The sequence below is a fragment of the Mustela erminea genome, chromosome 5, assembly GCF_009829155.1.
Source record: "Mustela erminea isolate mMusErm1 chromosome 5, mMusErm1.Pri, whole genome shotgun sequence".
Taxonomy (NCBI): Eukaryota; Metazoa; Chordata; class Mammalia; order Carnivora; family Mustelidae; genus Mustela; species Mustela erminea.
In genome coordinates this window covers 78115755-78139559 of record NC_045618.1, presented here as the reverse complement: position 1 = coordinate 78139559, position 23805 = coordinate 78115755, and the positions used below count along the sequence as shown (strand labels likewise).

The 23805-nt window shown below is 35.9% G+C and overlaps 1 long non-coding RNA gene across 1 annotated transcript; it reads right to left on the bottom strand.

The window, feature by feature from the left end:
- Positions 1 to 555: 555 nt before the first annotated feature.
- Positions 556 to 5114, bottom strand: LOC116591974. Its single transcript, XR_004286258.1, has 2 exons — positions 5031 to 5114; positions 556 to 652 (listed from the first exon to the last, which is right to left on the bottom strand). It is a non-coding gene; the product is annotated as an uncharacterized LOC116591974 (long non-coding RNA).
- Between the last annotated feature and the right edge of the window lie 18691 nt (positions 5115 to 23805).

Genomic DNA, 23805 nt, shown 5'->3' with positions numbered 1-23805 from the left:
ATATTTCAATGTCCACTAAAATTTGAAACTAAATGGAATACTGGTATTCTACTGGCTGCACAATATTGAGCAATTGTACAATGGGAATTTTATAACAATTAGATGGGATGTGCCATACTGAATCTAACAATTAGTCGGGATTTAGTGAATAAGAGCTACCCTTGTGTTGACGTTGCTGCTGGTAATGGTGGGGTGGTGGTGGATACACAGGAGGAACATCTGTCATAGTCTTGAGTGCATTGTGGCCCGTTATGTGCTTGTGACACTTATATTCACCCTATTGTCTACTCTTAGACCATTCCCTATGAGTCTATAAGATTCTCTTTTTGTATGTATTTAGCAGCTCACATATTGTAACTCCTCTGTACTCCTTGTTCACATAGCAAAAACTAGTAACTCCTACTATTATGAATATTTATGTTTCAAAGCAAACGTTCAACAATTTTTACTTTACACAATTTTTATATGCAAAAATTTTGTAAGTATTTTTGATCTATAAAAAGTGGTAATTATTTTAATTTTGCAGGTGAGAAAATAGAGGTTTAGATGTACTCACTTTCTGAAGACCACATGGGAGGTACATATGTAGTAGAGCTAGAATCCAAATCCTAATTTCTGCCACTGTACCAAAGCAGGCTGCTTGAAACATTTTCTGGAGAGTTAAAGAAATACTTATTAAACTAATCTTATTTTAGCCCATTAAATATTTATAATGTCAATAAGATACCTTTATATATCAGAATAAGAGAGTATGCTATGAGAGTATAATCTATGAATGAAGAAAAAGCACCTGGCCCACAGTGACCATGAAAAAACTGTGTTTTATACAGGAAATATTTATGCATAGGTAAAAAAAGTGTGTGTGGTTCAAATATCAAAACATTTTAAAACATAGATAATGCATGGGGTGCTGGGTGGCTCAGTCAATTGATATATATTTTTTATTTAAATTCAATTAACCAACTATAGCACATCATTAGTTTCAGATGTAGTGTTCAATGATGGGCATTAAGGAAGGCATGTGATGTGATGAGCACTGAGTATTATATGCAGTGGATGAATCACTGAACACAACTCTTGATTTCAGCTCAGGTCATGATCTTGGGGTCATGAGATCAATCCCCACATCTAGCTCTGGGGGCAGTCTGCTTGAGATTATCTCTCTCCCTCTCCCTCAGTCCCTCTACTTACTCACACATGCATGTGCTCTTTCTAAAATAAATACATAAATCCTAAAAAAAAAAAAAATGTAATGCAAATTACCTCCCACATGTACCTCTGGGCCCTATCCACACAGCTGCCCTCCCCTTATGAGGGTCATGTATTTCCCAATTCCATGTGAATCTCATCTCCTGATGTATGTCCATATGCAGAAACTCTGACCCACCTCCTCCCAAAAGCTAATCACTAGGATAATTTTTAAGGTATTTTATGCTTACACACCTAAAATATGACATGTATTTATAATACCCTCATTTGTACACAAAATACACTTTATAGTACAAACTTAAAAATCTTGTTTGTTTTTCTCAACAACATATATTGGCAATCTTTACATAGGGCTATGAACAGATCATTCTAATTATTTTCATGTTATTTCTTTGCCTCAATACAACATAATTTATTGAACTGTATCCTATTAATGAACATTTTCTTCAATTATTTGCTATTATAGGCCAAGCCATATGAATGCTAACATTCAACAACTTTTGATCCATAAAAAAGGTAAAGTTCATATAGTTCAAACTAACATAAACACTACTAGACTAATTGCCTTGCATATTTGTAATTTTGGACAGAGGTAATAGAACTCTAGTACAAATTTGCAGAAGTGGAAATTAGGATTAGGTTAAAAGGTATATAATTTTAGTATATTTTTCTACAATCTTAATATGTTTTTCAATTTACTCACCATAAGAATTATATAAACTTATATTTTCAACTGCTATTTATAAGTGCCTGTTCTATAGTTCCTACATCAGAGTATTATTAAACTTTTGGAAATGTGTCAATGTAATGATTGCCATTTACTCTCACCCTCTGTCTGTCGTTTGCTGTCTTGCTATCTCTTCTACTTAGCAATCACTTTCTTCATGCCTTTTGGAATTTGAGTCAAAGTCCCAAAGTTCTCTGCACCCCAAATTCATAAATAAGTCACTTCATGTTTTCTCCTAGCATTTTTTATTCCTTATATCTAAATATTTTATCTATTTGAAATATATCCTATTGCATATGGAGATATTGGTCAAAATTCATGTTCTTCAGATGTCTCCCCAGTTGTCCCAATACCACTTACTAAGTAGTCTCTCTCTCCACAAGCTGACTTTGGGCACCATCTTTAAAATATATTTTATCCTCATATTTCTGAAATACCTAGTCTTTTTTATTCGGTATGTCTGTCTTCTTTACTATTGTCATAACATTTAATTTTCCAATGTACTGTATTTTAGTATCTATTAGACTAAGTTTTTTTCATATTCTTTTTCAGAATTTTCCTAGTTATTTTTTACTTGTATTATTGTTTAAAAATGCCAAAATACAGTTTATGACTAGCAATATATATAAAGCTTCAACTACAAAAATCAAAATCAAACAAGGGGTTATGAGGTGACTCGGCCAGTTATATTTCCAACACCTGATTTAAGCTCAGGTCATGATCTCAGGGTTGTGAGTGTCAGGATTTAGGCTGGGTAGATATTCTCCTCTCTTTCCTTCTGCCAACCTCTCTCTCTCCCTCACTCTTTTTCTTAAAATAAATAAATAAATAAATAAATAAATAGAATAGATGACCATGTCCTTCATTTAAAAAAAGAAATAAAAAATAAATGAGTGAATGAATGAATGGAATGGCTGACCATGTTGTTAAATAAATAAATAAATAAATATCAAGCAAAATTCATTGCTGCCTCTACTCTGCCTAGTTGTTCTCCTTATCCTCACAATAACTACTGTTGACAGGTTTTTTTGTATCATTTCTGAAATTACTTACCATATAAGGTAAGATGAATATAATGTCTTCCATCTACTTTATACACAGCAATATTTTTGACACCCTGCTTTATGCCTTTTACAAGTACTCTTCATCCAAAGACAGTATCATGGAAGTCAAAAGTATCTATCAATTTAACCCTCATTAACAAACCTCTGAATTATATAATAATGAAAAACTTAGGCAAGAGGAGGTTAAGTAAAATGACCCATGGTCAGACAATTTTAAAAGAGAAAACTGGGATTCAAATTCAGTCAGCCTGATAATTTCTATCACTGTTCATCTTAAATGTTTCCAACCATTGTATCTTTTGTGTTTTCCTCATTGCCTCATGGAATTATTCTCCCACTTAGGTCATACTTAAAATAGTATAATTCTTTTTTGTACTAAAATTCTAGTCAATAATCTCTTGTTTCTGAGCATTAATTTAACTCTTTAAAGAAACACAAGTACTCTATCTGTCAAGCATTTGCCACCTGAAAAGTGTTTGAGTCATGTTGGTAGTGGTGATTGGAGAGTGGGATGAGGAGGGAGAAGTAGGGATTGATGGCTAGCTGGATAATCACTGTGCAATGTGGAGAACTGTAAATGAGCTGGTAAAGAAAGACTCAATTTATTCGGTGTTAGCTATAGACACAGAAACTGGGACTGATGCATGACAACATCTTGTATACATAAACCTTCCAAATCCACCTCCAGGGGATACTTGAAGTAGACTTTTTTTTTCCCTTTCTTTTTGGCTGTTCCTATTCTAAATCTTTCTATATTTGGGTAACCGTCCATTTAAGGATTCCTGGTGGGAGGTATAAGCCACCTCTTACCCAAAAATCTGAAAGTGGTAGATTTTTATATTCACAGCCTATCTTATGCCTAGGGAGTGTGTCCTCCAATCAGATGACTCTGCACCAGACTTTAGATGTGAGTTAGGGAATCTGCTCTGCCCCCATGCTCTTTGCACATGTCTCTGGGCAATAGGAACAGATGGTGGTAAAGTGGCATCCAATTCTTTTATCAGATGTGTTGAGGGGTAAGCTGCAATGAATAATGTTCACCACTGGTGGCATAATGTTCTCATAGGGCCAGGCCTACTTTGTTATTTTTGCTTTGTTCCTGATCCTGTCATCTCAGAATTGGTTTTCTAGCCTTACAAACAATACTTTGAGTAACCCAAAGGGAATGTAATAAAGTCCTATTCTGACTAAATCAGATAGCATGTAATTCTGTTGTTTGCAATAAGCATCTGACTAACACAGCACTGTCTACACAGGAAAGAGAAGAAAACATCCCCACCCATGCATTTACTGAAGTGCCTACCTTGAACCAGATGACAAACTAGTTTCCAAGTCTACAAAGACGGCAAACCATAATCTCCGCCCTGTCCCAGAAACTCATGTCACATCTGGCATCATGTATGAGATACCATAAACCCCACACATCAGTTTTTCATGATATCTGAAATTCTCACCACTCTAACAGAGATTCTTTATTAAGGTGTTATGCATCTATGTGAATTTAGTTGCTAGTATTGCTCTGGAAATTATACCAAATATTTATTGCATTTTAATCCTATTGAGAGTGATTAGTTTATGAATCCATCATTACCCTGGAAACTAAAATTGAGAAAAAATTGAGTATTTTTTTTTAATTAGAGAGAAACTATCCACAATACCTCCCCAAACTGCTCACACTTCTCCCCAGTATTTATCTTGTCTATGTCCATCCCAGCCAGGGATCCTGTTATTACAGATTTTCATAAACACCATAGAACAACCTGGACAATGGTGTATTTTCTGCTTTTCCTTTCCCCACTTTTGTAAATTTTACTTTGGTTGAGTAGTTACACTTTTGCTGAGCAAGTTAGATCCACTGTGATTTTATTGAGATCCTATTCCTAACGTTTTCTAAAAATGCTGACTGCATTCTACTGTACAAACATTTAGTCTCCCATTCACCTGGAAAAGTCTAATAGCTTAGAAGTTATAGTATTTTGGTGAAATGTTCAAATGAGAAAAAATAGCAAAGAGCTTTAAAAAAGACATACCACATTATCACAAAATACTGTTATTGTCTCTTCTGGCAGACCAATCAGCAACAGCCAAAGAAACCTTCCTGTATTATATCTGTGTTATATAGAACTCTTTCCTGTGGTGTAATAGAAAATACATTGAGCTATTTTGTATTCTAAGAATCTTGTATTCTAAGAATATTTAGTGTCTTATGGAACCCAAAGGGAGGGATACAGCCAAACCTTAAAAATGGACTGTAATCAGGCATGGGTGTGGTCTAGAGAACACAAGAAGGACCCTCACCCCATTGTTTATCTCTGCTTCTCTCCACAGATGTGTTGTATTCTTCCACTGGCTTTGGGAAGTTTTTTCTAATTCCTAAACTACCTTGGAATAAAATGTTCATTGAGAAAAAAAATTCCAAGTCTCTACTTCTTGCTCAAAAGAGATTCAGAAAGAGATGGAATATCTTATTCTGTATTATATGTTCTCAAAGAAGAAATCTATTAAGTGCAATATGAAAACATTGATTACCATTGGAAAATCATTTTATTCTACCTGGGTGCAGGTCCATGCTGATCACTGTGACCTCTACTGCTCTTCATTACCTGGTGCTCTCCCACACTAATCATCACTGTTTGGATATTACAGTATCTCTTCTGAGATACTTTTCTAAGCCGAACACCCCTGGAATGAATGATGTACCCCTCCAACTATTACCCTGTGCATCTCTGCTTTATTATATGATATGGATGAAGAAGGTCAGAGAAAGTTCCCAAAGCAGGATTACAGAAGGAGCAGAAGAGTGGCCAGATAGGCAAATAAATCTGGTGAGGACCATACTGTACAATGACGTATTTGAACAGTTTCTTGTTTTTATTTTGTTTTGTCTTAATTTTTCTCTCCAAAGGGGACTAAGCAAAAAATGCAAATGAATCTAAATGCTTCCAACACTAGGAAAAGAAAACATATTTTAATATATTTTAAAAATATATTCTGAAGGTAAATTTTATACGTACACACACATACATCACACACATACACACTTACTCCTAAACACGCAGATCCCCAAATTATAAACTTAGCAATTCCCCTTTAGAATGTAACTTTAGAAAAAATAAGGATATCATTCGGTTGTGTGTGATGTAAGTGCTGTAAACATAAATGCTGCTGCTGAAAACAAAGAAACCTCTCTTAATGGTTAGAATTTTAACCAACAGCTAAGGGTTTAAACTGTTACCACATAGCCTTAGGGCTTTGAGACTAAAACAAAAAGTTATTATTATCTTATATTTTCTCCGACCCATCTGCATTCACATTTGTAAAAACAGATCCAGTGAGGTTACTTAATTAGCAAATTTCATTATGTTTTACCATTAAAATATCTTAGTTCTTTATCTCCTGAAAAAATGTTGGTAATATACTTATGAGAGTACAGATAGTAAACATATAAGAAAAAAGTAATTACAATTGATCATGTTAAGTGTTATTTTAGAGCTAAGTACAAAGTATCAGATATCTTGATGACTAATGTTCTCTCTCTGCCTTAACCCCACACTCAATAATTTACCATATCTCCCTAAACCTTTCCAGTTAATTTATAAATTGAACCATCTATTCTTTTTTAAAGATTTTATTTATCTATCTTAAAGAGAGCAACAGAGAGAGAGAGCATGAGCAGTGGGGTGGGGCAGAGGGAGATGGAGAGGGAGAGGAAGACTCCCTGCTGAGCAGGGAGCCCGATGTGGGGCTCCACCCAGGATTGCGTGATTATGATCTGAGCCAAAGGCAGATGCTTAACTGACTGAACCATCCAGGTGCCCCTGAACCATGTTAATATTTCTCGAAAATTCTCCCTCCTTACTTTCATTTGTTCTTATCTAGATTCCCAAAAACATTTTTTTTAAGATTTTAATTTATTGGGGTACCTGGGTGGCTCAGTGGGTTAAGCCTCTGCCTTCAGCTAAGGTCATGATCTCAGAGTCCTGGGATCGAGCTCCATGTCAGGCTCTCTGCTCGGCAGGGAGCAGAGAGGGGAGCCTGCTTCCCCCCCCACCCCCGCTTACTTGTGATCTCTCTCTCTCTATCAAATAAATAAATAAAATCTTTTAAAAATATTTATTTATTTATTTATTTATTTGACACAGAGAGAGAGTTCACAAGTGGGCAGAGAGGCAGGGAGAGGGAGAGGGGGAAGCAGGCTCCCTACTGAGCAGAGAGACCGATGTGGGGCTTGATGTCAGGACCCTGAGACCACAATCCAAGCTGAAGGCAGAGGCCCAACCCACTGAGCCACCCAGGCACCCCTCCATGAACTTTTAAAGCTTCTCTTGCTTCCTAACCTTATCCTATTACCTGTTTCCCACATACATACCAAGAGATTAGGGATGTATGGGGTGACCATGTTACTCCCCTCATGAAGACTAGCAAAGACTCTGCACTCCATTTTCAACAAAATATGAACCTCTTAACATAATGTATAACACTTTTGTGAAGTGGCTCCTACCTACCTCTCTAATTTCCTTCTTACCACATTCCAACACTGAACTGTATGTCAAGTTTTTTTTTTTTTTTTAAGATTTTATTTATTTGACAAACAGGGAATATTTATTTATTTGACAGACAGACAAGTAGGCAGAGAGGCAGGCAGAGAGACAGGAAGGGAAGCAGGCAGAGTAGAGAGCCCGATTGGGAGGGGTGGGTGTGTGGGGGCTTGATCCCAGGACCCTGGGATCATGACCTGAGCCAAAGGCAGAGGCTTTAACCCACTGAGCCACCCAGGCGCCCCTATGTCAAGTTTGGTTTTTGTGTTTGGGGGTTTTGTTTGTTTGTTTGTTTGTTTGTTTTTCCTGAACAGTCTGTACTATTAGATGTCTTTGCATATCAAACCTTCCCTGGCTCTGAAATGTTATAAACACCCTTCCACCATAGACAATCATGACCACTGCAAATCATTATCTGGTGTTCTTCTATTTTGACAAGTTAGGTATCATAGCTCCTCTTCTGGGAATACTTCCTAAGCTTTCCATCTCCCTAAGCTGAGCCAGGGTCTGTCCAGTATTTCTCATGGTATCCTATGCTTGTTTAACTGTATTTACTTATTGTATTTAATATGTTCCATTGTCATTGGTTCTTTAAAAAGTCTGTCTTTCCCAATAGGCTATTATTATCATATAGCATAATGCTCTTGCTTTATCATTTTTAGATAATTTTAGAATTTAGAAATATATGAATATGTAAAGGAAACTGACCAAACATTTGCCCACACCCTTACTTCAGCCTGTAAAATAGGAGTTCCTAAGAAATACTGGGAGACAGCTTCTGGTCTTCCCTTCCACTCTCCAACCTTCCAGACCCACCACTTACTCAGTGCTCCCTGATCACTTCCAATGGTGGAGCAATGAGATGATCTAACGTGAAGCTTTAGGAAGAGGGTCTGTAAGCATGCACAGCTTAGCCTTTTTTGGACCTGCTTACCTGGAATTAATGTGCCATCTCATCTGCCCCCAGTTTATGACTACTGAGACAGACCCTGCCCCTTGAAGACACGGGGTTGTGTTGCTGGGCTCCCGTGCAATGAAGAGGTAAGTGAAGTCAATTAAGACTTAAACCTGATCTAGCTGTAAATTAAGCCATATGCCACATTCTGACTTTACTGGTCATAATGGCAGTAGTTCAGTCTCTGACTCAGTTATTTCTCTATTGGTTTAGAATCTGTAGGGAATAGAGATGTGAATAATTTAGTCCTGTCAGAGAACCTTAAAGTAATATGAAAGCCTACATTTAAAATTACACTGAACCAACCTTTAAGGGAAACTTTTCAGTAGGAAAATGTAACTAGAAAGACACTGATAATAATAAACTTACTTAAAAATTTGTCTTCAATAGCTATAGATTTGTAATTTGTGTTTAAAAATAACTGAACTCCCTACTAACAGAAGCATAGATTTGGAAATTTACAACTCTTTAGATGCTGTTGGAAGAAATTAAAGAGACCTTATTATTCACTCTGGTCAATTCTTAACTTCTACAGCTTTGATTTAAAGCATTAATTTATCTTTGCTGAGGAAAATTATCAATACAAAATCTAAAATTAATTGAATGTTGAGTTAGAGGAGACTTGAGTAAAGTATTTTAAAATAACCATTCCCTTGAACAGTGAACTCTATGTGACCTTTACTAGAGCCATATGATGTTAAAAAAATTAAGTGAGTAGAAAATTGAAAGGAAAATGTTCTACCATTTTTCTTCGGTCTCACTGACACCATTGCCCTCTATTTATCTACAACCAAGAGGCACTTAGTACTTCCAATAAATATGAAGTAAAATCATTTCAGGGCTGACTATAGAGTAGCAAACTCAAAGGAAGTCTAACTGCTAGATAAATATGAGGAAGCTCTCTGCAATGGCAAAAGAAGTAAATTGAGAGAGAGGAGACATGAATTCTAGATAACCTAGGCTAAGTTACTTATGTCTCTAAGTCTCCATTTCTTCACATATAAAACGGGGATGATGATAATACAATGATTTCATAGAGTTATATAACGATTTGAATGAGAATTACATAAGGTTCATATATGTAAAGAGCTTACAATAGCATCTAGCTATTAGTAAATAGTAATAATAGCAAACACAAAGTATTTGATACTTCCAAGCACTGTCCAAGTGTTCTATATACATTAGTTCATTTAATCCTCATAATTCTATGAGGTATATATTAAATATTAGTTTATATTATTGCTTAGTTACTAGAATTTCTAAAATGTTTATATGTCTCTTGTGCCCCATTTACACATTATTCTTTTGCACTGCTATCCCCATTTACTGTGAAGACACCTCAAGGGCCAGAGTCATGTTTTTCATTATATTCCATAGCTCCCAGGATCTCACTGTTTAATAACATAGCATTTGAAACAGCCAACAAAAGAAAGAAGTGGTAGGGCAAAGGCATACCTCAGAAATCTAAAGACAAACAATGGGTGTTGTCTTGCATAAACAATGTCAATGCTTTGTGGCTCCAATGCTGGTCATTGCTCCTGGTTTCTGGTAGTTATGATACAGATGGTGATTACATAAATGAATAAGAGACACTAACAAGTGTCATATAGATTCTTTCAGCCACAGACTTGAAGTAGAAACAAAACAATTGAGAACTCCATATATAACACAGAGCATACTTATTACCCAGGGCTAGATTGTGGCTAGCAGAAACAAAGCTACTGGGATCTGGAATACACATGCCCTTCAATATGCAGAGAGAAATAATGGATTTGCATATGCATAATTTTTTTCTTGGATAGGTTCATAGAGAGCCCAAAGGGAACTATCTGTAGGGCTACCTACATAACAACATATCTGAAAATATTGTTTTCAAAGACACAAGTAAACTAATTTCTTGCCCTAATTCCTGTCCTCAAGTTGCTCACAGCTGTAGAAATAAATGGGACATTAAAACATAGGATTGCAGCTCATAGAGAAAGGGAACCTGCTTTAGAACAGGGTCAAGGATGGCTTAATGGGGAGAACAAGTCTGAGCTAAGTCTGGAAGGTAGAGAAGACAACAGTCAAATGAAAACAGAAGGAAAGACATTCCAAGCAGAAAGGGGAGCTTGTTACTTCAGCTAGTTCAGTATGAATGGAGAAGTTATGTGTTAGACAAGGTTGGAATGAGAAATGGGAAGGTGAGGCAGGGGTAGATGGTGAAGGACCTGTTGTGTCACACTTAGGATTTTAGCTTTATTTCCAGAAGTAATAGGACTGGTTGAGGTGTTTTAAGCAGAGACATACCCTAATCAGGTTATATAAATTAAAATCTGTGTTAGCTATTTGAGAGTTTAGAATATAATATATAAAATAAAATGACATGAACTTTTAAATTTTTATCTTCATCATTCATGAATATGAGGCACATTAGTTTTTAAATAACATGTCTAAAAAATGCAACTCTATATTTGTGAACACGGGTAAATAATGTTCCAGCAGTGGTCATTACATTCTCAGTGTAAGTGCTATTCTAAATAGTAATGAGATGCATGGAGATTAATCACATGAATGAATGAAGGACACTCAGTATGGAAGACTCCAAACCTGCGAGAGGGGAGAATGAATAGAAGGGAGTGACTAGTGAGCAGAGGAAAAGCTGCTTTCAACATTGTTTAAAAATAATATGAATTGGGGCGCCCGGGTGGCTCAGTGGGTTAGGCCTCTGCCTTCAGCTCAGGTCATAGTCTCAGGGTCCTGGGATAGAGCCCAGCATCGGGTTCTCTACTCAGCAGGAAGCCTGCTTCCCCTTTCTCTCTGCCTGCTTCTCTGCCTACTTGTGATCTCTCTCTGTCAAATAAATAAATTTTAAAAATCTTTAAGAAAATAATATGAATTTATTTAATTGCTTTGTTCAGAAGGATGCATATTCTTTAAGAGATCATCTCTAACTAAAGGTAATACATAAGAGAGAATCCAAGAAACTTGCTTTCAAAAAAGTGATAATTAGAAATCATGCAGTGCATAGAATATTAGAGAAAACACTTAGATGACATAGAAAAATATTTAATAATATGATTTAGTGGAAATAAATGTATATGATACTTTGTACAAATAAAATATGATCATGAAAGAAAAAATCTGGATGGACTAGTAACAGTACTTCAGTTGATTAGATTATAGGTGATTTTTCTTCTTTTTGCTTACTTGTATTTTTACAATATTCTACAATACATATTTCCTGGGTAGACAGAAATTAAACATTCATTTAGATTAAGAATTTGTAACAAAGAGCTAGCCTATGAAATCAGGGAGTTATAAAAACAGAGGGTATGTTCCTATCAACAAAAAAATTAAAAGAGTAGTGCCTATATGCTTCAATAAATTTTATGAATTTTAAAATACTTCCCTTTTTAAAAATGCACCAGTGTCTTATATTCAAAGGCAATTTATTCTTAGGCCAATTTTTTTTTTATTATTTTTACTGCTTACTGCTTTACTGTTCTCATAATCCTTGTTATAATATCTTTCAATGATCTCCAACTCACAGTGTTGAATAACTTAAAAAAACATAGTAACTTCAAAGAAAATATAAGAAGATAGCCACAAAAATACAAATTAGCTCAAAGAATGAACAATAAGCAAATCTAGAAGTATTTTTAATTTAAATTTTTAAAAAGCTCATTTTATAGATAATTGGGTTTTATTTGTTCTTTTTACGCATAGAATAAAGCTGCAAAATGTATTCTAACTACATCTTTTGATATGAGAACTATATAAGCATGAGCTAAGCGTACTTTGCATATATTCAGGTAATGTTTCTGAGCATATTACACCTACATATGCTATGCAAAATGTTGCAGAAGATTAAATTATCCTAGCCACATTTGGGAAGCGGCAGTATGTCTGTCATTGCATGTAAACATATGCAGATTTATGCAAAAGATTCTCAAATATGTGTACCTAAAGTCCCAAACTCCCCACAGACATACAAAGCCAGAAGGTTTTGTTTATTTTCAAATTATTGGAAAACCTATAAATGGGACTAAAGAAATAGATACACTTATGTTTTATGTTCAAATTTAGGGCATCTGTGTATGAGTGTGTGTGTGTGTGCGTGCGTGTGTGTGTGTGTGTGTGTGTGTTTCCTCTTCATTTCTTTGTTAAGTCGTTTGGCCAAGATTTTAAATTCATCTGCAGTAATCTTTATGGTAGACTTTATGCAAGCACAAAATTTCCATTTGCTTCAAAAAGTCCTCTCAGAGTTAGGGGAGAGAGTTCATGCACCATTTTACACAATGAATCCGATTTTTCAGCACCTAAGACCCTTCCTGATAGTATTTGTTTGTTAGCCCTTTCAAAGGGGTGCATTAACTCTTCCAGATCATTCCAATAGAACATGAAATATTGCTAAATTGGTGTGCCAGGGTGAAGTCAGTTTCCATAATGGGTTATTTATCACAGCAAAATGAATTAACCTCTGTTTTGGTGAATCAGGTAGAAATCAGAACAGTGGCTCTGATGGTGTTAGGAATAATGTAGTATCAGTAATGAGAAATAACAGGAATATTTTCTAAAGCAGTCATACTAGATTTTAAACAGTAGACAGTTTCTGTAAATCATCTGTACAATGAATTCTCTTTTACATCAAGTAGATTTCAGATTTCACCAAGGGAGTTTTTCAAAGATCTATGTAGTATTTTGAATATGGACCCCAAATTCTTAACCCTCTTCCAGTTAAGATTTAGATTATATGTTTCATCTTTCAGAACCTTGGCTCTGTGATTGCTTGACTAGTAAACTAAGAAGGAAGTAACACTGCTTCTGATTCTGAACTCACCACACCTCAGCAAACGCAACCTCTACTTTTCGAGTCTGGTTGGGATACTTACTCACTTTTGGGACACAGTCACTGGGATACCCAGAGTAAGCCAGGTGGCCTACAGAGAATCCAGTGAAGATGAACTAAAATCCTTGACCCTTAGTCCCAGCTGAGCTCTCCACCAACAAACAGTGGTACTTCACTAGACATCTGAGTGAGCCCTATTGGAAGTGGATTGCTCAGCCTTGTGGAACAGAGAGGAGCATTATCTAACTAAACCTTGCCAAAATTTCAGATTCATAAACTAAACAAATTATTACAGATTTAAGTCATGAAGTTTTGAGGTTCTTTGTCATGCATAATAATCAACCTGAACAGGATATTTTGTTGTACCTTTTCTCTCCGTGTGTGTGTGTGTGTGTGTGTGTGTTTGCACATGCACATGCGTGTTAAATACAATTACATTTGTTCACATTGTGGCTTTTTGGGGTAATGTATGCCTCTCAAGGTCAGTTCCTACTTAAGGAATCTGAGACTTAATTGTTGTCAAGTCCTGTAAGGGTTCTGAACTACAGAGAAACATATAAGCAGGTTCTAGTATAAAAGATATAAGGACCAAAGAAGAAAGTGTGTTCAAGAACCTATACTTAAGAATTACTCTAATATTTTCCTGAGTTGAAGGCACTTCTGTTGATTAATCAAATAGCATTAACTTCATCAAGAGTGTTCTTATTTTCTTCCTTTCCAATTAAATGATAAAATAAGAAACTGTGATTCTGGTCACAACATTTAACCAACTTTTGTTTGTTTGTATAGGTTTAGTAAATGTATTACTGGCACACATCAGAGGTGGGATACCTCAAAGGTTGTTTTTCACTCTGTGCTGAACTTTCCTTTCCTTTAAGGACAGGCAGTTAAATTCAAATCAGAATTCTCCTCCTGTAAAGTACTGCCCTACCAGTCTCAATAGGATGTTGAGAGTCAACAGTGACTCCAGTTTGCAACCGCCTGACAAGATTCTAGGTAGATGCTTTGTGCCAAGTGATTCGGGGCTATCTTCAAAAACATTTTCCCAGGAGCTTAGCCCAGATGCCTGTAATTTCCCTCTTGGAAAGAAGGACAAATTAAACAGTTGTATCATTAAATCCTTAATGTGAATTGGTTTCTTTTATCAGTTCATTATATGTAACAGCTAGGTCAGTTTGTTTGGATAACAAGGAAGGAAAGAATGTAGAACTATTGTCCTCAGAAAATCTGGTGTTCAGCTAAGGAGAAGAAGGAGTTACTGAAGTTGAATTTCACAGTTTTACCTGTCTGACCTTGTTGCTACAAAGTTGACTCAAAGAAAATACATATATGTGTGCAGTGAGATTTTTGTCTTCCAGTCTTTGTTGGTGGCATTTTACACTCAGGGAAGCATATTCGGATTTTTATACCACTGGAGTATACTTAGCACCACACTGCTTCAGTGTCCTCCTAGCCTCCAAGAATGAATAAGCATCTCCACACTGACTTACGACCAGAGAGTAACTTAAGCAAGGGAAATCAGGTTATGACACATAAGGCTCCTTAAAACTCTCATTACTATTTAAAAGTGAAGTTTGCATGGTTTTATGATCAGACTCTCAAGACGAAGACCATTTTCTGTTCCAACAGTTGCTTTATCAGCCACTGGCCTGTGTTGTTTTAAAAATATACACACTGTTGGTGGCCACTGTCCTGCTCCAGTTTGAGTCAGTGTCAGCGTTATTCTGCAATCCCTTATGATCAATGTTCTACAGTTTTTATAGGCATCTCTCCTCTGCATAAATATTTCCTGATCTGCCTCCCTGCTCTGCCCTGGAGGTCTATAATCATTTCCTAAAATGGCTTTAAAAAAGAAAAGTATTTCTTTCACCTCTATTAAGATGTCTCTGTGGCAGTACATAGGTGGCAGGAGCTGTTTCTGTCATCATTATTTCCTTCAATCTGCTATGCACATACACATTCCCCTACTCCATAAGAGTCTTTCCTGTTTATTAACGGCCTCTTGACAATCCAGAGTGAAATGGACTTACATTTGATGAAGTAAAGAGGTATAAAAACTGTGTTTTCTAATTAAATGATGATGTGTCAAGTACTTGCCGCTGTGTCCTTTCTCTACTCTAGAGTGTATGTACATATATTCATATATTTTCATTAATTTTATCTTGATATTATAATAGTTTCCCAGTATTCATTTCCCTTATAACTGCTGTCTTCTACTAGTTGATGCTACTGCTGGGTAAACATCAATTCAAGACTTTTGAAGGAACTTCAAAAAAGATGCCCCCAAGTGAGCAGACCAATTGAAAGGAGAAGTCCTCCTTTATAAGTAAACTTATTCTACAGAATTTTAAATGTTTTAGATTATGTAACATACTGACAACAACAACAAAAATCAGGCCACATAGCCATATTCTATTGCATGTTTTTAGTTGAGAAAAGGAACCCAGTGAAGAAAGGAGAACAATAGCACTTATAGCCTTAATATTGCCAGCAGGTGCCTTGGTCCTTTCTACACATTCTTTCACTTGCTACCTATAACTATAGAGTTATTGATTTTTTCCATTTCACAGATGAGGAAACTGAAAAATCAGAAAGGTTAAGAAACTTGCCCAAGTTCAAATAGCTGATATATTTCAGATCTGAAATGTCAATCCTGATATCTTATCACCACCTGGGTTTTTTTCAATAATGCCACACAAATGGCTAACCTGAAACAATAAAGAATAAACATTGCAGAATTTAAAGGTAGGAATTAAAAGTTTTAAACACATGAGCAAATCATTCTAAAGTTTGGTAGAATGGCAAATGATTGAGATAAGCTCCTAGGACCAGGAAAATTAGTGACTTTTGCTAAAAAAGATATGCTAGGGAAAGGAACAATCAAACAAGGAAACAAGTAGCATCAAAAGCTGAAAGGTCAGGTTGTGGACTGCTTTGTGATAATGCCAAAATTGTTGCAGACTAGGCGGTGATCTCATACTGTCTTCTTCCAAATGTTTTCAAATCTGTGAATTTTGGCATCTTTCTCCCAGAGAGTATCACACCTTTAAAAAAAAGAAGTTGTAACTGAATTGGAAAATAAGTTTTTCTTGAAACTGGAAATGCAGAGTCCATCAAACAGAACCTCATAGTTTTTAAAAGAAGATTTTTAAGATACGTTTTGGGCGGTTTCAATCTTTCAGAGTTTAGTCTTAAAATAGGATCAATAAAGATAATTTCAAAATCACTTAAATTCCTAGGCTGATAATTTCTTTTCTTTTTTTAAAATAATTTGTTAATTTTTTGAGGGGTGGGTTAAAAGGTAAATAAGAAGATCACATTAAAAACAAACCAAGAACAAATGAAACACTGTGTACTTAAAAGTGAGAAAAGCATCATATCTAAATAGGTAACATTTCATCTGGTTTTCTAAGGTACATTGCATCTAATACCGGCCTCCAATTTGAAGAGGCTTTGAAAAAGCTCAGATAGTTTTTGAGCTTTAGGAACTAGAAGGGCAATTAAAGGGAGGCTAGAAGATACCATTTTAATAAGTCATTTTTCTAAAGAATGAGTTAATAATGGTTGGCAAGAAGAAAAGAAAGAACTCATGACTTATGGTTTACAGTTGTTTCCCTATTCCAATGAATAATAATAAAACAAAGGATGAGTTTGCAGAGGAGCAAGAAGAATTCCTTGATATGAATATAAACTTCCAGACCATTAGAGTGTAAGTCACTATAGTCCCTTTAGAACCCCAACAGTCTCTGGTATGCTGCATAATAAACATGAAGCATTAAATATTTTAAAAACTTCCCCAAGAGATAAATGGCTAACAAAATGAATGAATGAGTAAGAATAAAATAATGTTGTGCCAGGATAAATACTTTTTCCGGATGTGTATGCCAGTGGCCCCATGAGAAGATGGAACTTATATCACTTCCTAAGAAAATAGTTCCATTTGAAAGAACCTTAACCTCAAAAGGTCCCTAGAAGTGATCATTTTTCTTTTTCAAAGTGTCTAAGTAATTATTTATTTGCTGCTTTGATTCTATTTAAGGAGTTGTACCTATCCCTTGATTGATTTTCTACTTATAACTTCCTTGTAGTTCTTTATGCCTGCCAGAAGTTTGTCACTGGAACTTTATCTCTTCCCTTCATATAATTTCTCAGTCCCGCGCATCACTTTGAATTCTCTTTGTAATAAAATTTTCCAGACTGGAATATTCTTGAATCTAGGCTACACCCACATCAAAATGGTATCAGCATTACTATAGATTTAACAACGAAATTGCATTATCAACAATGGTCCATGAACCTCTTACTATGTTTTAGGTCCTGGTGAAAACCCAAATAGAATGACACTGACACCTCCTCTGCCAATCCTTCAGTTCAATTTTGGGACTCCTTCAGGTCTTTTGTCTAGGTAACAATCCATTCTACTTTGTTGTCCTCATGATACTTGCTCTGCAAAAACCCTATAGATCACATCATAAATGTACACTTCCCAGGGAGCTAATGCAACCAGAACTGAAATTCACAAGGTCACACAGCTTCTTACTGGACAAATGCATAATGCCGATACTTGTCTGAATTCATTCAACATATCTTTCAGATAATACCTCTCTTCTACTTGTTTTACTTCCTTACACAGGGTTTACTACCCATGGTGGCAGCAGGGAGCTACAAAAACAGCAAGCTGCTACAACTGCTTTTACACCAAGGTATTTCACAAAACCATCAGAAGAATGAGTCAAATGAGTTGTAATGTCCTTGAGCCAAGGGGTTTTCTTCCATGAAAGAAGAAAATGTTGGAATCAAGAAGAGGTGAAGTATTTCATTTCCTTATACTAATTATAAGAGCATTTACTGAAGTCAAGGCAAGTCTAAGGAACAGGGAAGCACCGTGGAATACAAGATCAGAGCAATATATTTTATTTATAATCAAGGACATTCCCTTATGTTCTGCAAAACCTCTCATAATTTCTTCCCAAAAGGTTATTCCAAGGTGAAGCAAGTGTGATCTCTTGGCACTCTACATTTTACTATGATTAATACTTCATTTGAAGGAACCATTTTCATCCTAATATTATGGTCATAAGGGTGGGGGCTGATACCCAGACCAACTCTGAGTTGGACCTGTAGAGGTCACTCTAGTTTTGCCTCAACTGAGCCCTCAGCCTCACTTGATCAAACACCAGGTGTGTTTTTGTTTCACATTGTTCTTGAGTTGTAAGAATCTAATCACCCTAGCTTTTTAATTTTTTTTTACAAATTCTGATTCTTTATAATAGCTTACTGACCAGCAAAGGTTTTCCTACATCCACTAAATATAATGCTTCTAATTTCTATTAATATAACATTCGTGAGGTGCCAGTTAAGCATCTGCCTTCAGCTTAGGTCATGGTCCCAGGGTCCAAGGATTGAGTCCCACATCAGGCTCCCTGCTCAGTGAGGAGTCTGCTTCTCCCTCTGTCCCTTCACCTTGCTCATGCTCTCTCTCTCTCAAATAAATAAAATCTTTAAATAAAAAAAAAAACCAAAACATTCATTTTATATGGTTATTTGGTTATACTCTCCTACTCTGCATCATATTAATTTTCTTCTCATCAACTCTAATATTTGGTCATGTGACAAGCATTATACATAGCCAAGGATATTCAGGACTAAAAAAAGAGAGTTTTACCATCAAAAACATTCTAGAAAAGATAGAGAGGTAATAAACACATCAAAAAAGATATAAGGTGATTATAAAATTGAAATTTGAATTGTTATAAAGGGAACTGAGGAGGTGCCTTTTAAAACCAGATTTGAAGTATGAAAGGAATAACCTACATGATACGCTGATGCCAGTTTGTGCAGAATATTGTTGGGCCACAGGGAAAGAAAAGAAAAAAATATTACATTCATAAAATAATAATACTAAAATTAAGTAACCAGATAGCATGCAGAATATTAAAAATTAAAAATAAAACTATCAGATTTAAAAAAAGAAAGGAATAAAAGATAAGTCAAGGATAAATCCCAGAAACCAGAACAAAAAGATAGATATTAAAATCAAAGAGAATAGATTTAAAAAGAAAAATTAAAGGTTTTTTAAGATTTCAATTATATTAGAAATAGAAATTAAATTAAAAAAAGAATAATAAAAGCAGGTGGAAGAAAATTATCAAAGAAATAATAACAATAATTCCTATAAATTATAGACATTCACCTCTGCATATAAAAAGAGCTGAGCGAGAGTCTTGTACAGTAAAATAAAATAAATTCTATATCAAAGAATACATCTCGAATTTTCATCATGTCGAGGATAAAGAAAAGTTTTAATACCATCTGAAAGTAAAAAAGCCTCCATACAAAGGGATAAGAATCACATGTCACAGAAATTCTCTATAGCAACAGCCACAAAACCATGGGCTTAAACCATTACAATTATGCAAGTACATGCCTTTGAATTTAGAATTCTGCATTCAACTCATTTATCAATTAATTGGGGAGGGGGTAAAATAAATTCTTGTTTAGACCTGTAAAGATTAAAAAAATAGCCCATTTTTATTTTTCATGAACTCCTAGAAGATGTGTTCCAGATAAACAAAGAAAGAAACCAAGAAACAGAATAAACTTTAACAGAAGCAGGGAAGAAAAGGAAATCTCCAAAAGACAGAAATTCCACAAAGACAAGTAGTTCCAGAAAGCAAATGGCCTAAGCAGGCACAACAGGATGAAGGAGGTCTGCAGGAATGGAAATGATAAAATCTCTAGTGGATTAGAAGTTTTGGAAAATAATACTGTTGACATATTGATAATGAGTAGAATAAAGAAAACTAAGTCAATGGGAAATGATACAAATATTAATCAGGGAAAATAAATGATGTGAGTGATAAAATATACATTTATACAAATTTGCTTAGCAGTGGATAATATTTATATCATCATATCATATAAAGACTCACAATTTAACTGGAAAATTTGACTGAATTCAAAATATTAACGGAATTTAATAAAATTCCTTTAATAATGGGTGGGAATTCGAAAGGGTGATACAAAAGTGAAATCCTGATCTTTCATAAGAGGAAATCAATAAATAATGATTAAAATGGATGCATCAAGAAATAGCATCATATGCATATGATTTTGTACAGTAGAGATAAATAACCAAAGACAGGCTAAAAAGGTAAAGTCAGAACCCCTGGGGAACTTAAGGGTGGGGCAGAGAATAATAGAGAGGTGTTATTTATTTTGATTCGTATAATGACTTCCTAAAAAGTGACCATTTCATTTATTAAAATAAAAATGGATAAAGTGTTAATATGACAAAAATAAACAAATTATGTGTATTATAACATAAGCCTCTGACACTCAGAAAGATGTAAAGAAAAATGAGTCCTATAAATCCCACAATGTAAAAATAATGACTACTACTTCTCACAAAATATTTTCATACTTGTTTGAACATAATTAGTAGTATACTTAATATGGAAAAAATTTATACATATCAATTACTTCCCACCCAATTTACTATTTATAAAGAAGACAAAAAATTGTGCTTTGATATTTAATACAGGTGTATAATGTCTCTACTCCAATTTTAACACTATGAACTCAAGCTACTTAAATTTTTTGGAGAATATAAATGTGTATTTATATAAACACATATATTCAAAGTATATAGATATGGCAAGTTAAGGAGAGATGTCCCTGTTCTAAGATTTATTTAATTGTTTGTTTTGCTTATTTATTTGGGGGAGAAGTGGGGGAAGGGGTAGGGGGAAAGAATCTTCAAGCAGAGTCCCTACTGAGCCTGTAGCTTGCTTGTACTATGCTTGAAATCATGATTGACCTGAAACCAAGAGTTGGACCCTTAACTGAGCCACCCAGGCACCCAGAGATGTCCCTGTTCGAAACTGAGTAAGAGTCCATTCTACTGCAGTTGTCTGAGAGAAAAGTGTTTCTGGCAGAGGGATAAGAAAAGTAAAAATTGGTGATGTTGAGCAAAGTGAAACATTTGAGACACAATCAAGAGGGTGAAGTATGTGGAGCAAAGACTGAGGGGAAGAAGAGTTGATAGTGAAGTCAGATCAGTAATGCCTTTTTTTGAAAGAACTCTGGCATTTTTTCTGAATGATTTGAGAAGCCATCACAGTTTTGAGAAGAAGAATGACAGGGTGAAATTTATACTTCACCAAGTACAATCTGTTTGTTTGCTTGGGATCAGTATTCCAAGTCAGAGGTAGTAAGAGCTTCATCCAGAGTATTAAAGATGGAAAGGTAAGAAGTGGTCAGACACTGTATATATTAATGAAAATGGAGGGTTATTAGGACTTTCTGTGCAGTGAAAGTCAGTATTGTTTACCTTCCTCTTAGCTCCAGATCAACTGACTTTTAAAATTATCAAGAAACAGCTTAAAGTCAAAATTTAGGGTTCCAGATACTTTTCACACTTTTCCCTGCAGTCATCAAGTTTCAGGTGTTAAGTCTTATGTCTTAGCTCTTGGTTCTATATTCTTGCCAAAACATATACACAGCACAACAGTGAAAAAAGCTGTCTGACAGAATAAAACTGTGAAGGCATTAACTCATACCTAACACCCATGGAAGCCAAATGACACAGAGAAGATCTGGCCGGGATCCTCAGAGGAGGCCAAATTGATGTGAACACAAATTTCTGATTAGGAACATCATGTTTTCTGGTTTTATACACAACTACCTGCATTTCCCAGTGTTAAAGATTTTGAAAACATAAATTATGGTTAAAACCTCTAGGCTTCTTTATCTTTGTGTATAGTGTAAGAGAATGGTCGAGATTCATTCTTCTATACATAGCTGTCCAATTTTCCAAGCACCATTTATTGAAGAGATTCTCCTTTTTCCACTGATTTTTTTCCCTGCTCTGCTGAAGATTATTTGACCACAGAGCTGTGGGTCCATATCTGGACTCTCTACTCTGTATCACTGATCTATGTGTCTGTTTTTGTGCCAGTACCATGCTGTCTTAGTGATCACAGCTTTGTAGTAAAGCTTGAAATCAGGCAACGTTATGCCCCCAGTTTTGTTTTTCTTTTTCAACATCTCCTTAGCGGAGAGAGGAGTCAAGATGGCAGAGAAGTAGCAGGCTGAGACTACTTCAGGTAGCCAGAGATCAGCTAGATAGCTTATCTAAAGATTGCAAACACCTACAAATCCAACAGGAGATTGAAGAGAAGAACAGCTATTCTAGAAACAGAAAATCAGCCACTTTCTGAAAGGTAGTACTGGCAAAGAAGTGAATCCAAAGCAACAAGAAGATAGGCTGCGGGGGGAGGGGCCAGTTCCCGGCAAGCCGTGGAGCAACAAAGCACAAAATCAGGACTATTAAAAGTCTGTTCCACTGAGGGACATCACTCCAGAGGCTAAACCAGGGTGAAGCCCAGGCGGGGTCATCGTGGCCTCAGGGGCCGCAGGGTCACAGAAGGATCGGGGGTGTTTGAGTGTCCCAGAGCTTGCAGGTATTAGAATGGGGAAGCTGGCTACAGAGACAGAGCTGAGTGAGGTCCCAGCTCCAGGTTACCTTGAACCAGTCGCAGGCTTGGTGAGCTTGGCGCACGGCCAGAGGCCAGGGAGACGGGAGTAATTGGGTACTATTCTCTGAGGGTGCACTGAGGAGTGGGGCCCCGAGCTCTCTGCTCCTCCGGGCTGGAGACAGGGAGGCTGCCATTTTCATTCCCGTCCTCCAGAACTCTACGGAAAGCGCTCAGGGAACAAAAGCTCCCGAAAGCAAACCCGAGCGGATTACTCAGCCCGGCCCCTGGTAAGGGCGATGCAATTCCACCTGGGGCAAAGACACTTGAGAATCACTACAACAGGCCCCTCCCCCAGAAGATCAAAAAGAAATCCAGCCAGGACCGAGTTCACCTACCAAGGAGTGCGGTTTCAATAACAAGGAGAGCAGCAGAATTCCAGAGGAGGAAAAAGCAAAGCATGGAACTCATGGCTTTCTCCCCATGATTCTTTAGTCTTGTAGTTAATTTAATTTTTTTTCTTTTTCATTTTTTTTCTTCTTCTGTTAAATTTTTATTAACTTTTATCCTTTTCTTTGTAAACGTTTTTTAACTAGTTTATCTCATACATATATATATATATATATATATATATATATATTACTTTTTTATATTTTTTCTTTATACGTTTTCTTTTTTTAATTGTTTCTTTTTTTTCTGAACTTCTTTTTTTTTTTTAGGCTTGTTCTTTTTTTTTCTTTTTAAATTAAATTTATTTATTTTCAGCATAACAGTATTCATTATTTTTTCACCACACCCAATGCTCCATGCAATCCGTGCCCTCTATAATACCCACCACCTGGTACCCCAGCCTCCCACCCCCCCACCACTTCAAACCCTCATATTGTTTTTCAGAGTCCATAGTCTCTCATGATTCACTTCCCCTTCCAATTTCCCCCAACTCCTTTCTCCTCTCTAACTCCCCATGTCCTCCATGATATTTGTTATGCTCCACAAATAAGTGAA